This window comes from Hyla sarda, unplaced genomic scaffold, assembly GCF_029499605.1.
Source record: "Hyla sarda isolate aHylSar1 unplaced genomic scaffold, aHylSar1.hap1 scaffold_318, whole genome shotgun sequence".
Classification (NCBI taxonomy): domain Eukaryota; kingdom Metazoa; phylum Chordata; class Amphibia; order Anura; family Hylidae; genus Hyla; species Hyla sarda.
The window spans coordinates 263,427-277,534 of record NW_026609912.1 but is presented as its reverse complement, the minus strand read 5'-3'; the positions used below and the strand labels follow the sequence as shown (position 1 = coordinate 277,534).

The 14,108-nt window shown below is 42.8% G+C and overlaps 4 non-coding genes across 4 annotated transcripts; all 4 read right to left on the bottom strand.

Moving 5' to 3' along the window:
- Positions 1-2,059: 2,059 nt before the first annotated feature.
- LOC130329479 (U2 spliceosomal RNA) lies at positions 2,060-2,250 on the bottom strand. Its single transcript, XR_008873041.1, has one exon. It is a non-coding gene; the product is annotated as a U2 spliceosomal RNA (small nuclear RNA).
- A 2,074-nt stretch (positions 2,251-4,324) lies between these two features.
- Positions 4,325-4,517, bottom strand: LOC130329530 (U2 spliceosomal RNA). Its single transcript, XR_008873085.1, has one exon. It is a non-coding gene; the product is annotated as a U2 spliceosomal RNA (small nuclear RNA).
- A 6,859-nt stretch (positions 4,518-11,376) lies between these two features.
- LOC130329478 (U2 spliceosomal RNA) lies at positions 11,377-11,567 on the bottom strand. Its single transcript, XR_008873040.1, has one exon. It is a non-coding gene; the product is annotated as a U2 spliceosomal RNA (small nuclear RNA).
- A 2,083-nt stretch (positions 11,568-13,650) lies between these two features.
- LOC130329477 (U2 spliceosomal RNA) lies at positions 13,651-13,841 on the bottom strand. Its single transcript, XR_008873039.1, has one exon. It is a non-coding gene; the product is annotated as a U2 spliceosomal RNA (small nuclear RNA).
- Between the last annotated feature and the right edge of the window lie 267 nt (positions 13,842-14,108).

The window sequence follows — 14,108 nt, the reverse complement described above, 5'->3', positions numbered from 1 at the left end:
GGGCACTATCACTGCTTGCTGTCAGGGAGGCTGCCAGACAATTTTCCATGCACACTCTGGGCTGGGGGGCAGTCAACCACCAGTACACACAGCAGAACCTAAACCCATACCATTATTGCTAAGCAGCAAGACAGGGGCCCATTGCACTCCCACGGGGCCTTTTTAAATGCAATCCATAACCCGGATTTGCCAGGAACCCTTCTTACTCCTCCTACTTGCATGTGACACTGGGCTTAGGATCTGCATAGGAAACACACACACAAGCACACACCTACCTTTGTTGCCTGCAGATGCCTCCTTGGCTGTCCCCAAACGGTATCAAACCAACACCCACGGGAAGCTGTAAGCATAGAGGACATGCCTGCACCCCATTGGACTTACCTGTGTGGGTTAAACCCGGGTTATTTGACAACCTATGGCGGTGATGGTTCTGCTCAGGCAGAGCAGTGCTGATGCTCCTCATAAAGCTGTCGCTGCTGTGAAGGTTCTAGGTGACATCACAAATCCCTATGGTTACATACACAACAAAGCTGGGTTGTTGTTGTTTACACTCTGCAAGGCCTGTGGAAGTGAGTGACATCATAGCACTGTAGTTCTGAGGGTTCTAGATGGATGCAACAATCTCCTGTTGCTTCTATGAAGGCCATAATAGACGACATCACCAAACAGCTCCATAGTCACATACACAGCAAAGGAGAGATGTTGTTTACACCTAGTGATGTCAGTGGTATTGAGTGACATCACAGCACAGTGCTAAGGCTCCTGGGCCTGGACACAGCAGCGGCTGCAATATCTCAACGGAGAATACGTTTATATATATGTGTGTGTGTGCGCGTATATATATATATATATATATATATATATATATATATATATATATATATATATTTCTCCGCCGAAATCACTTTTAAACCCATTTCCACCTTTTTTTTCCCTTCTCTTCCTCTTACTTTTTTTTCACGTTTTTTTACGTTTTTCTCCTTTTCGCCTCTTTTCTGGGCGTATTATTCTTCTTTTTCTTCTTTTTTTTCGTCTAATGCATACCCCATCAGTGCAGCAATGCTTATTCAATACCGCCAGCAGATGGAGACACTGGGGGATAATTTTCTAAGGATTTATACTGATTTTTCCTGTCTGAATTTGTCGCACAGAAAGTTGCAGGCCAAATATGTGTGACATTTCTGCGACTTTAGCTTCTAGAGCATTTTTACAACATTATACATAGGTGCTGAATACATAAAAAGCGACTGTTCAGCGACAGACAAGTCGCATCGGCTGAAAGTAGGCCAGAATGTCAGTCCATGTTGGAGCAGGTTTAGATACAGTCTAAAGCATAGATCTCAAAGTCTGTGCACAGAATTTAGCAAGGGCCTCGCACCTTCTGATGCATCAGGTAGGTGCACAATAGCATAGCCTAACCCTCTGTACTTTGGTCTATATTGATGCGGGACATAGACAGCCAGCTGATGACCAATCCATTAGTGCAATGGATGGCTGGAAGCATTTGTCTTTGCCTTTGCAATACCACAGAAGCAATGCATGGTCAATGTACAGCAATGACACACCTGTGTGAACAGCCAGGAGACCCCCCCCCCCATGTTATGTTACATAGTTACATAGTTAGTACGGTCGAAAAAAGACATATGTCCATCAAGTTCAACCAGGGAATTAAGGGGTAGGGGTGTGTCGCGATATTGGGGAAGGGATGAGATTTTATATTTCTTCATAAGCATTAATCTTATTTTGTCAATTAGGAACATTCAGCACCCACCCGCTATCAAGGCAGCTGCCTATCATGTCATGCCCTACCTGCACAGGTGTGCTGGCTACTCAAATGATCCAATTAAGGAGGCCATTTAGTCAGCAGCAGCAGAAGTCCTGTGCCTGGACGCTCCAACAGCGGCCAGACACAAGCAGAAGCAGAAGCAGCAGCAGCACCACCTTTTGTTTTTTGGCTGCTGCAGCAGCAGCAGCAGCAAGGCCCACAGGGCTGGCTAGCTGGCTAGCCAGCAAGCAGGTAGCAATGAAAGTAGGAATCTTTCTTTTTAACCCTGTAAGGGGGTGGTGCACTGTACCCGAAGATACTGCCATATCGGGTCAATGCATAGGGCGACGGAAGCAAGCTTCGAAATCGGCCCCCGTTCTCAAAAATCCATTTAATATATGGTCCCCAGATAGGGGACGTATCAGATATTAAACTGATAAGAACAGATACTACACTTGATCTTAGCCAAAAGGCCGAGAAGCGATAACCGTGAAAGGGGCGGGCCCAACAAGGTCCCCTTCATGGGCACTATCACTGCTTGCTGTCAGGGAGGCTGCCAGACAATTTTCCATGCACACTCTGGGCTGGGGGGCAGTCAACCACCAGTACACACAGCAGAACCTAAACCCATACCATTATTGCTAAGCAGCAAGACAGGGGCCCATTGCACTCCCACGGGGCCTTTTTAAATGCAATCCATAACCCGGATTTGCCAGGAACCCTTCTTACTCCTCCTACTTGCATGTGACACTGGGCTTAGGATCTGCATAGGAAACACACACACAAGCACACACCTACCTTTGTTGCCTGCAGATGCCTCCTTGGCTGTCCCCAAACGGTATCAAACCAACACCCACGGGAAGCTGTAAGCATAGAGGACATGCCTGCACCCCATTGGACTTACCTGTGTGGGTTAAACCCGGGTTATTTGACAACCTATGGCGGTGATGGTTCTGCTCAGGCAGAGCAGTGCTGATGCTCCTCATAAAGTTGTCGCTGCTGTGAAGGTTCTAGGTGACATCACAAATCCCTATGGTTACATACACAACAAAGCTGGGTTGTTGTTGTTTACACTCTGCAAGGCCTGTGGAAGTGAGTGACATCATAGCACTGTAGTTCTGAGGGTTCTAGATGGATGCAACAATCTCCTGTTGCTTCTATGAAGGCCATAATAGACGACATCACCAAACAGCTCCATAGTCACATACACAGCAAAGGAGAGATGTTGTTTACACCTAGTGATGTCAGTGGTATTGAGTGACATCACAGCACAGTGCTAAGGCTCCTGGGCCTGGACACAGCAGCGGCTGCAATATCTCAACGGAGAATACGTTTATATATATGTGTGTGTGTGCGCGTATATATATATATATATATATATATATATATATTTCTCCGCCGAAATCACTTTTAAACCCATTTCCACCTTTTTTTCCCTTCTCTTCCTCTTACTTTTTTTTCACGTTTTTTTACGTTTTTCTCCTTTTCGCCTCTTTTCTGGGCGTATTATTCTTCTTTTTCTTCTTTTTTTTCGTCTAATGCATACCCCATCAGTGCAGCAATGCTTATTCAATACCGCCAGCAGATGGAGACACTGGGGGATAATTTTCTAAGGATTTATACTGATTTTTCCTGTCTGAATTTGTCGCACAGAAAGTTGCAGGCCAAATATGTGTGACATTTCTGCGACTTTAGCTTCTAGAGCATTTTTACAACATTATACATAGGTGCTGAATACATAAAAAGCGACTGTTCAGCGACAGACAAGTCGCATCGGCTGAAAGTAGGCCAGAATGTCAGTCCATGTTGGAGCAGGTTTAGATACAGTCTAAAGCATAGATCTCAAAGTCTGTGCACAGAATTTAGCAAGGGCCTCGCACCTTCTGATGCATCAGGTAGGTGCACAATAGCATAGCCTAACCCTCTGTACTTTGGTCTATATTGATGCGGGACATAGACAGCCAGCTGATGACCAATCCATTAGTGCAATGGATGGCTGGAAGCATTTGTCTTTGCCTTTGCAATACCACAGAAGCAATGCATGGTCAATGTACAGCAATGACACACCTGTGTGAACAGCCAGGAGACCCCCCCCCCCCATGTTATGTTACATAGTTACATAGTTAGTACGGTCGAAAAAAGACATATGTCCATCAAGTTCAACCAGGGAATTAAGGGGTAGGGGTGTGGCGCGATATTGGGGAAGGGATGAGATTTTATATTTCTTCATAAGCATTAATCTTATTTTGTCAATTAGGAACATTCAGCACCCACCCGCTATCAAGGCAGCTGCCTATCATGTCATGCCCTACCTGCACAGGTGTGCTGGCTACTCAAATGATCCAATTAAGGAGGCCATTTAGTCAGCAGCAGCAGAAGTCCTGTGCCTGGACGCTCCAACAGCGGCCAGACACAAGCAGAAGCAGAAGCAGCAGCAGCACCACCTTTTGTTTTTTGGCTGCAGCAGCAGCAGCAGCAAGGCCCACAGGGCTGGCTAGCTGGCTAGCCAGCAAGCAGGTAGCAATGAAAGTAGGAATCTTTCTTTTTAACCCTGTAAGGGGGTGGTGCACTGTACCCGAAGATACTGCCATATCGGGTCAATGCATAGGGCGACGGAAGCAAGCTTCGAAATCGGCCCCCGTTCTCAAAAATCCATTTAATATATGGTCCCCAGATAGGGGACGTATCAGATATTAAACTGATAAGAACAGATTTTTTTTTTTTTTTTTTACATTTTTATTGAAAAAACTCAAAAACTTAAATACATCACAAGAAATTTTTACAATATATCAAATACTGTTTTCCATAAATGTAAATTCCACATAGCTAATGCTTTTTTCTGCCCATATCTCTTTTTATCAATTAAATAGTACAAGTAAACTTCACTGTATATCATCTTCAAACATTCTTTTTCACAAATAAAATCTCTTTTGAAGACAAGGATATTACGAACTTTCCATAATACATTTTTTGTACAGTTGATAAAAATCCACAAAATTCTCTCTTTTTCTTTCGTAACTCCATCACTTTTGCCATATAAAACAACTTCATGATTTAAAACTTTTAGACCTGTTAGGAATTTCAATAAAGAACCAATTAGTCTAAAAACCTTTTGTGCAAAATAACAATTCCAGAAAAGGTGCAAAACAGTTTCATCTATATTGCAATTTTCCCGGGGACAGACACATACAGCATTTAGACCTCTTCTATATTGGAAAAATCTTACCGGAAGACACTCATGGATAATCATCCATGCTAAATCCTTGTGCTCATTAAAAAGATATGGCTCATTTACCTTTTTCCATATTTGTACACACCTATTATAAGAAAAATTAGAGACCATACATATTTCTTCTTGCAAATTTAACTGTACTTCTATCTTGCGAGCATCCCTCAAGGTTAACAAGTCAAAGTCTTTAAGGTTATACATACGTATAATTTTTTCTAAGATGGCATAATGTTTAGGCGGAGTTAAAAGTACAGGAGAAGATAATGATAAAAACACCCATTTTCTTCTTCTAAAAATATGTCCCGCAGAGTACTTTAAAAAACAGGACCATACACTTTTCATAAAAAGTCCCCTAAAACACCAACTAAAAAACCTTAAGTATAAAAATTTTCTAATACAGGGAACCTGTTTTCCTCCATTTTTTTGTGACTTATACATAATATCTCTTTTTAATTTTTCTGCTTTAGAACTCCATAGAAACTCAAAGAGAATCCTCTGAAGTTGCCTAGACATAAGTTCATTAGGAGGATAAATCATATTTAAATAGAGCATAATGGGTATAAGCATAGCCTTAATCACCAAAATTTTACCTTCTAAAGATAATTTCCTAAGGGACCAAAAGTCTACCTTCTTCTTTACCTTTTCTTTTACCATTAGCCAACTTTCCTCACCATTGTTATTTTTATCAAAGATGACTCCAAGGATTTTTATTTTTTCTGACTGTAATTTTAGGTTTGGTATTTGCACGTTTTCCCATTTACCTATATAAAAACAGTCACATTTAGATAAATTAAGTTTAAAAGCAGAAGCTTTACAAAAGAAATCAGTAACATCCACAACTCTTTGTAAAGAGAAGGAACTTTCACAAAAAACATTAATATCATCCATATAGCCACACACTTTAAGGGTGGCACTATTACCTCCAGGAACTGGCACTCCTTTTATTATTTTATCATTCCTTATTAAGTTTAACAGAGGTTCTATTGCACATATGAACAGTATAGGAGACAGAGGGCAGCCTTGCTTTACCCCTGATGATAAATTAATAAAATCCGTAAGGAAACCATTTATTAAAATCCTGCTAAAAGAACCTTTATATAAGAGAGCAATTTGCTTAATAAATATGTTAGGAAAACCCATGCGTTGTAAAACCATCCATAAAAAACAATGTGATACTCTATCGAAAGCTTTATGAAAATCTAGAGATAGAATGGCTAGATTTTGATTCCGCTCTTGCTGATACCATATGACGTCCCTAATAGCATTTAAAGGTTCAGCTACACTCCTTCCTGGGACACCACATACCTGATCCACATGGATGACCTTGTACAAAAAAGGCTTCATTCTGTTAACAAAAATTTTTGACATAATCTTATAATCAACATTAAGAAGCGTAATTGGTCTCCAATTTTCTAAGCTGTTCCTATCCCCCTTTTTGGGGATCAGAGACACTATACCACTCCTCCAAGATAAAGGTAGAACATCAGAATTAAAAGCCTCCTTAAAAATATTAAGCAAATCATCTTTAAAAATTTCCCAAAAGGTTTTATAAAACTCTACAGGAAGTCCATCCGAACCTGGTGTTTTACCTGTGGATAAACTTTTAGCAGCAATTTCTAATTCTTGGCATCTTACTTCTGTGCAAAGTGCATCTTGGTCCTCCTTACTTAAACCACAATCTAAAGTGCTTAGGAGAAAATTAGCAGCAGATATATCAATGGGTTTCTCATTAAACAGATCTTGATAAAAGGATTTAGCTTTGGATAACATTCCTACATTAGTAGTTTCATCCTCAATGTTAATCATTAACTTTTTTGTTTCCATTACCTTTTTAAAAAAGAATCTTGTACACTTTTCATCCTTCTCTTTACATTCAACTTTGGAGTTAAAAATTATTTCTTTCCCTTTGTTAGTTATAGCCTTCTGAATATCACTTTTAACACTTAAAATCAGATCGTCTACATATACACCCAGCTCTTTGAGTTGATAATAGGTTTGTAGTTTTGTGTTAAGATCTCTATACCATTTCAATTTCTCTTTTGTTTTTTTAACACCCATCTTAATAAAATACTCTTTAAATTTTACCTTGCAGAATTCCCACCATGCTAAAAGAGAATTAAAATTAGTCTTTGAGGTCTGCAATTTTTTAAAAAGATAGATAAAATTACATTTAATTTCTTCATCTTCAAGCAAAGAGACATTCAGACGCCAGACTCCTTTGGCTCTGCAAACCCCATCAAACTTACATGTAGCAGATAGAATCTTATGATCTGAAAAAAAGGTAGAAGTCAATTGCATATTCCCATAAAATGCAAATCCAGAAGCAAAAATATAATCAATCCTTGACATATAAAGGCTATTCCCCCAGGTATACCCAGGGTCATTAGGGAAAGAGGTTCTCCACAAATCTTTTAAATTAAAATCAACTATAAAATCCTTTAGTTGTTTTTCAGTCTTATCTTTCCTTTGTTCAGATCCTCCAGCCCGCTCCTCTCCTGCCATTATACAATTAAAATCACCGGCGATGATAAGCGGGGATGAACCCGGTAAATAAAACTGAATTTTCTCTAATAAATCAGATCTTTCATCCTTATCTGGAGAGGCATATACATTTAAAAGTCTCATATTCATGTCATTATAAATAATATGAACGAGCAGGGCTCTACCGGGTACAATGTCTGTGAAGGAGGTAACTTTATACTCACTGCTCTTGAACAGTATGCCAACACCAGTCACTTTCCTCTCATTATCCCCTGACCACACAGACGGGCCAAGAGTCCATTCAGATCTCAAAGATGAATAATTGATATCATAATCAATGGCACATTCCTGTAAAAATAAAATGTCTGTAGGCAAAGAAGACAAGAAAGAAAATAAAGCAGCCCTCCTCTCTGGGCTCTTCAAACTCCTCACATTGAAGGAGGAGATATTAACACTTGGTAGCTCCTGGGTCATTCATTATCCTCAGACAAAGAACCCCAATCTGTAGGTGGTGACACAAATTCCTCAATATTAACAGGGTCGGATGCTGTTATAACCTTTTGGCAGACAATCTCCACGTTCCCCTCGTCCGCACTAACTCGACCACTCCTTTTGATGTTAAGGCCCTTTTCCTCTTTCTGGTCTCTGCTTTTCCTCTTTCGCCGTTCTTCTACATCCATCTCCTCTGTATCCCTTCTGGGCGGTCCAGGACCTTCAACTTCCATGAGAGGAGAACCCCTCACTTCTGTCTCAGGTCCCACGACCTTCCCCGGGGACACAATGCTTTTGGAGACATGAGCCACAGCAGGTATCACAGGAATTCCGGTAGCAGAAGACTCAGGCGTCACTTTCAGGGTGTGGGTCTTAGGCACAGGCACAGCATCCATGGAGCTCTTCCTCATCGAGGGACCAGCCGACGTAGCCACAATATTGGCCCAGGAGCGTTGAGGACAATCCTTAAAAGCGTGTCCTTTCTGCTTACACACATTACACAGAATCTCATTTTGACAGTCCAAAGTGGTGTGGCCTTTTTGGCCACATCTTTTGCAAATAACCACTTCCTCTTTGCAAGATTCTTGTGTATGACCATATTCATGGCATTTCCTGCAATAATACGGCATCCCAGGGTAGAATAAATAGCCACGTTTACGCCCAATTAAAAAATTTGCAGGTGGGCGACACAGACCTCCAATTCCTCTCACATCTTCTCTGAACTTAACAGCAAACTTATGCTTTCCAGTCCAAAAGTCCATTGCATTCATTATTTTATGAGAGTATTTGACTTCCGCACAATATTGGTTTAAAAATAAGACAATGTCTCTTATATCCACGTATGGATCGTGCATAGTAACCACCAGTGGAACATCGCCATTAGAATATAGAGCAATGAAAACAAGTCCTTTCATATCCTCCTCATTGGCAAGCTCCCGAACTTTCTCAAACATATGGTCACATGCAGATGCGGAAGTCAAGGTAAGAATGAAAAGTCCTTTACCTGGGTCTTTTAGGCAAAACACATCTTCTCTCTGAATGTGCAATAAATCCAGCATAATTCTCTTGACAAAAAATTCCAAAGTCATCTTCTCCTTTTTCTCCTCATCCACTTCAATACGGAAGGTGTTCTTAATCCGAGTTTCAGTATGCGCAGCAAACCTAAGGGTCGCCATGGGGGATCGCCTTCCCGTTCTTTGTAAGTCCTCCTCCTATAGCAGCATGAGGCTTAAGACGGCTAAAAAACCGCCGATGCCTCAAGGCCGAAGGTTCGACGAACTCAGAGCCCCTTGACAAGATACAAGATCTTAGCCAAAAGGCCGAGAAGCGATAACCGTGAAAGGGGCGGGCCCAACAAGGTCCCCTTCATGGGCACTATCACTGCTTGCTGTCAGGGAGGCTGCCAGACAATTTTCCATGCACACTCTGGGCTGGGGGGCAGTCAACCACCAGTACACACAGCAGAACCTAAACCCATACCATTATTGCTAAGCAGCAAGACAGGGGCCCATTGCACTCCCACGGGGCCTTTTTAAATGCAATCCATAACCCGGATTTGCCAGGAACCCTTCTTACTCCTCCTACTTGCATGTGACACTGGGCTTAGGATCTGCATAGGAAACACACACACAAGCACACACCTACCTTTGTTGCCTGCAGATGCCTCCTTGGCTGTCCCCAAACGGTATCAAACCAACACCCACGGGAAGCTGTAAGCATAGAGGACATGCCTGCACCCCATTGGACTTACCTGTGTGGGTTAAACCCGGGTTATTTGACAACCTATGGCGGTGATGGTTCTGCTCAGGCAGAGCAGTGCTGATGCTCCTCATAAAGCTGTCGCTGCTGTGAAGGTTCTAGGTGACATCACAAATCCCTATGGTTACATACACAACAAAGCTGGGTTGTTGTTGTTTACACTCTGCAAGGCCTGTGGAAGTGAGTGACATCATAGCACTGTAGTTCTGAGGGTTCTAGATGGATGCAACAATCTCCTGTTGCTTCTATGAAGGCCATAATAGACGACATCACCAAACAGCTCCATAGTCACATACACAGCAAAGGAGAGATGTTGTTTACACCTAGTGATGTCAGTGGTATTGAGTGACATCACAGCACAGTGCTAAGGCTCCTGGGCCTGGACACAGCAGCGGCTGCAATATCTCAACGGAGAATACGTTTATATATATGTGTGTGTGTGCGCGTATATATATATATATATATATATATATATATATATATATTTCTCCGCCAAAATCACTTTTAAACCCATTTCCACCTTTTTTTCCCTTCTCTTCCTCTTACTTTTTTTTCACGTTTTTTTACGTTTTTCTCCTTTTCGCCTCTTTTCTGGGCGTATTATTCTTCTTTTTCTTCTTTTTTTTCGTCTAATGCATACCCCATCAGTGCAGCAATGCTTATTCAATACCGCCAGCAGATGGAGACACTGGGGGATAATTTTCTAAGGATTTATACTGATTTTTCCTGTCTGAATTTGTCGCACAGAAAGTTGCAGGCCAAATATGTGTGACATTTCTGCGACTTTAGCTTCTAGAGCATTTTTACAACATTATACATAGGTGCTGAATACATAAAAAGCGACTGTTCAGCGACAGACAAGTCGCATCGGCTGAAAGTAGGCCAGAATGTCAGTCCATGTTGGAGCAGGTTTAGATACAGTCTAAAGCATAGATCTCAAAGTCTGTGCACAGAATTTAGCAAGGGCCTCGCACCTTCTGATGCATCAGGTAGGTGCACAATAGCATAGCCTAACCCTCTGTACTTTGGTCTATATTGATGCGGGACATAGACAGCCAGCTGATGACCAATCCATTAGTGCAATGGATGGCTGGAAGCATTTGTCTTTGCCTTTGCAATACCACAGAAGCAATGCATGGTCAATGTACAGCAATGACACACCTGTGTGAACAGCCAGGAGACCCCCCCCCCATGTTATGTTACATAGTTACATAGTTAGTACGGTCGAAAAAAGACATATGTCCATCAAGTTCAACCAGGGAATTAAGGGGTAGGGGTGTGGCGCGATATTGGGGAAGGGATGAGATTTTATATTTCTTCATAAGCATTAATCTTATTTTGTCAATTAGGAACATTCAGCACCCACCCGCTATCAAGGCAGCTGCCTATCATGTCATGCCCTACCTGCACAGGTGTGCTGGCTACTCAAATGATCCAATTAAGGAGGCCATTTAGTCAGCAGCAGCAGAAGTCCTGTGCCTGGACGCTCCAACAGCGGCCAGACACAAGCAGAAGCAGAAGCAGCAGCAGCACCACCTTTTGTTTTTTGGCTGCAGCAGCAGCAGCAGCAAGGCCCACAGGGCTGGCTAGCTGGCTAGCCAGCAAGCAGGTAGCAATGAAAGTAGGAATCTTTCTTTTTAACCCTGTAAGGGGGTGGTGCACTGTACCCGAAGATACTGCCATATCGGGTCAATGCATAGGGCGACGGAAGCAAGCTTCGAAATCGGCCCCCGTTCTCAAAAATCCATTTAATATATGGTCCCCAGATAGGGGACGTATCAGATATTAAACTGATAAGAACAGATACTACACTTGATCTTAGCCAAAAGGCCGAGAAGCGATAACCATGAAAGGGGCGGGCCCAACAAGGTCCCCTTCATGGGCACTATCACTGCTTGCTGTCAGGGAGGCTGCCAGACAATTTTCCATGCACACTCTGGGCTGGGGGGCAGTCAACCACCAGTACACACAGCAGAACCTAAACCCATACCATTATTGCTAAGCAGCAAGACAGGGGCCCATTGCACTCCCACGGGGCCTTTTTAAATGCAATCCATAACCCGGATTTGCCAGGAACCCTTCTTACTCCTCCTACTTGCATGTGACACTGGGCTTAGGATCTGCATAGGAAACACACACACAAGCACACACCTACCTTTGTTGCCTGCAGATGCCTCCTTGGCTGTCCCCAAACGGTATCAAACCAACACCCACGGGAAGCTGTAAGCATAGAGGACATGCCTGCACCCCATTGGACTTACCTGTGTGGGTTAAACCCGGGTTATTTGACAACCTATGGCGGTGATGGTTCTGCTCAGGCAGAGCAGTGCTGATGCTCCTCATAAAGCTGTCGCTGCTGTGAAGGTTCTAGGTGACATCACAAATCCCTATGGTTACATACACAACAAAGCTGGGTTGTTGTTGTTTACACTCTGCAAGGCCTGTGGAAGTGAGTGACATCATAGCACTGTAGTTCTGAGGGTTCTAGATGGATGCAACAATCTCCTGTTGCTTCTATGAAGGCCATAATAGACGACATCACCAAACAGCTCCATAGTCACATACACAGCAAAGGAGAGATGTTGTTTACACCTAGTGATGTCAGTGGTATTGAGTGACATCACAGCACAGTGCTAAGGCTCCTGGGCCTGGACACAGCAGCGGCTGCAATATCTCAACGGAGAATACGTTTATATATATGTGTGTGTGTGCGCGTATATATATATATATATATATATATATATATATATATATATATTTCTCCGCCGAAATCACTTTTAAACCCATTTCCACCTTTTTTTCCCTTCTCTTCCTCTTACTTTTTTTTCACGTTTTTTTACGTTTTTCTCCTTTTCGCCTCTTTTCTGGGCGTATTATTCTTCTTTTTCTTCTTTTTTTTCGTCTAATGCATACCCCATCAGTGCAGCAATGCTTATTCAATACCGCCAGCAGATGGAGACACTGGGGGATAATTTTCTAAGGATTTATACTGATTTTTCCTGTCTGAATTTGTCGCACAGAAAGTTGCAGGCCAAATATGTGTGACATTTCTGCGACTTTAGCTTCTAGAGCATTTTTACAACATTATACATAGGTGCTGAATACATAAAAAGCGACTGTTCAGCGACAGACAAGTCGCATCGGCTGAAAGTAGGCCAGAATGTCAGTCCATGTTGGAGCAGGTTTAGATACAGTCTAAAGCATAGATCTCAAAGTCTGTGCACAGAATTTAGCAAAGGCCTCGCACCTTCTGATGCATCAGGTAGGTGCACAATAGCATAGCCTAACCCTCTGTACTTTGGTCTATATTGATGCGGGACATAGACAGCCAGCTGATGACCAATCCATTAGTGCAATGGATGGCTGGAAGCATTTGTCTTTGCCTTTGCAATACCACAGAAGCAATGCATGGTCAATGTACAGCAATGACACACCTGTGTGAACAGCCAGGAGACCCCCCCCCCCATGTTATGTTACATAGTTACATAGTTAGTACGGTCGAAAAAAGACATATGTCCATCAAGTTCAACCAGGGAATTAAGGGGTAGGGGTGTGGCGCGATATTGGGGAAGGGATGAGATTTTATATTTCTTCATAAGCATTAATCTTATTTTGTCAATTAGGAACATTCAGCACCCACCCGCTATCAAGGCAGCTGCCTATCATGTCATGCCCTACCTGCACAGGTGTGCTGGCTACTCAAATGATCCAATTAAGGAGGCCATTTAGTCAGCAGCAGCAGAAGTCCTGTGCCTGGACGCTCCAACAGCGGCCAGACACAAGCAGAAGCAGAAGCAGCAGCAGCACCACCTTTTGTTTTTTGGCTGCAGCAGCAGCAGCAGCAAGGCCCACAGGGCTGGCTAGCTGGCTAGCCAGCAAGCAGGTAGCAATGAAAGTAGGAATCTTTCTTTTTAACCCTGTAAGGGGGTGGTGCACTGTACCCGAAGATACTGCCATATCGGGTCAATGCATAGGGCGACGGAAGCAAGCTTCGAAATCGGCCCCCGTTCTCAAAAATCCATTTAATATATGGTCCCCAGATAGGGGACGTATCAGATATTAAACTGATAAGAACAGATACTACACTTGATCTTAGCCAAAAGGCCGAGAAGCGATAACCGTGAAAGGGGCGGGCCCAACAAGGTCCCCTTCATGGGCACTATCACTGCTTGCTGTCAGGGAGGCTGCCAGACAATTTTCCATGCACACTCTGGGCTGGGGGGCAGTCAACCACCAGTACACACAGCAGAACCTAAACCCATACCATTATTGCTAAGCAGCAAGACAGGGGCCCATTGCACTCCCACGGGGCCTTTTTAAATGCATTAAATGCAATCCATAACCCGGATTTGCCAGGAACCCTTCTTACTCCTCCTACTTGCA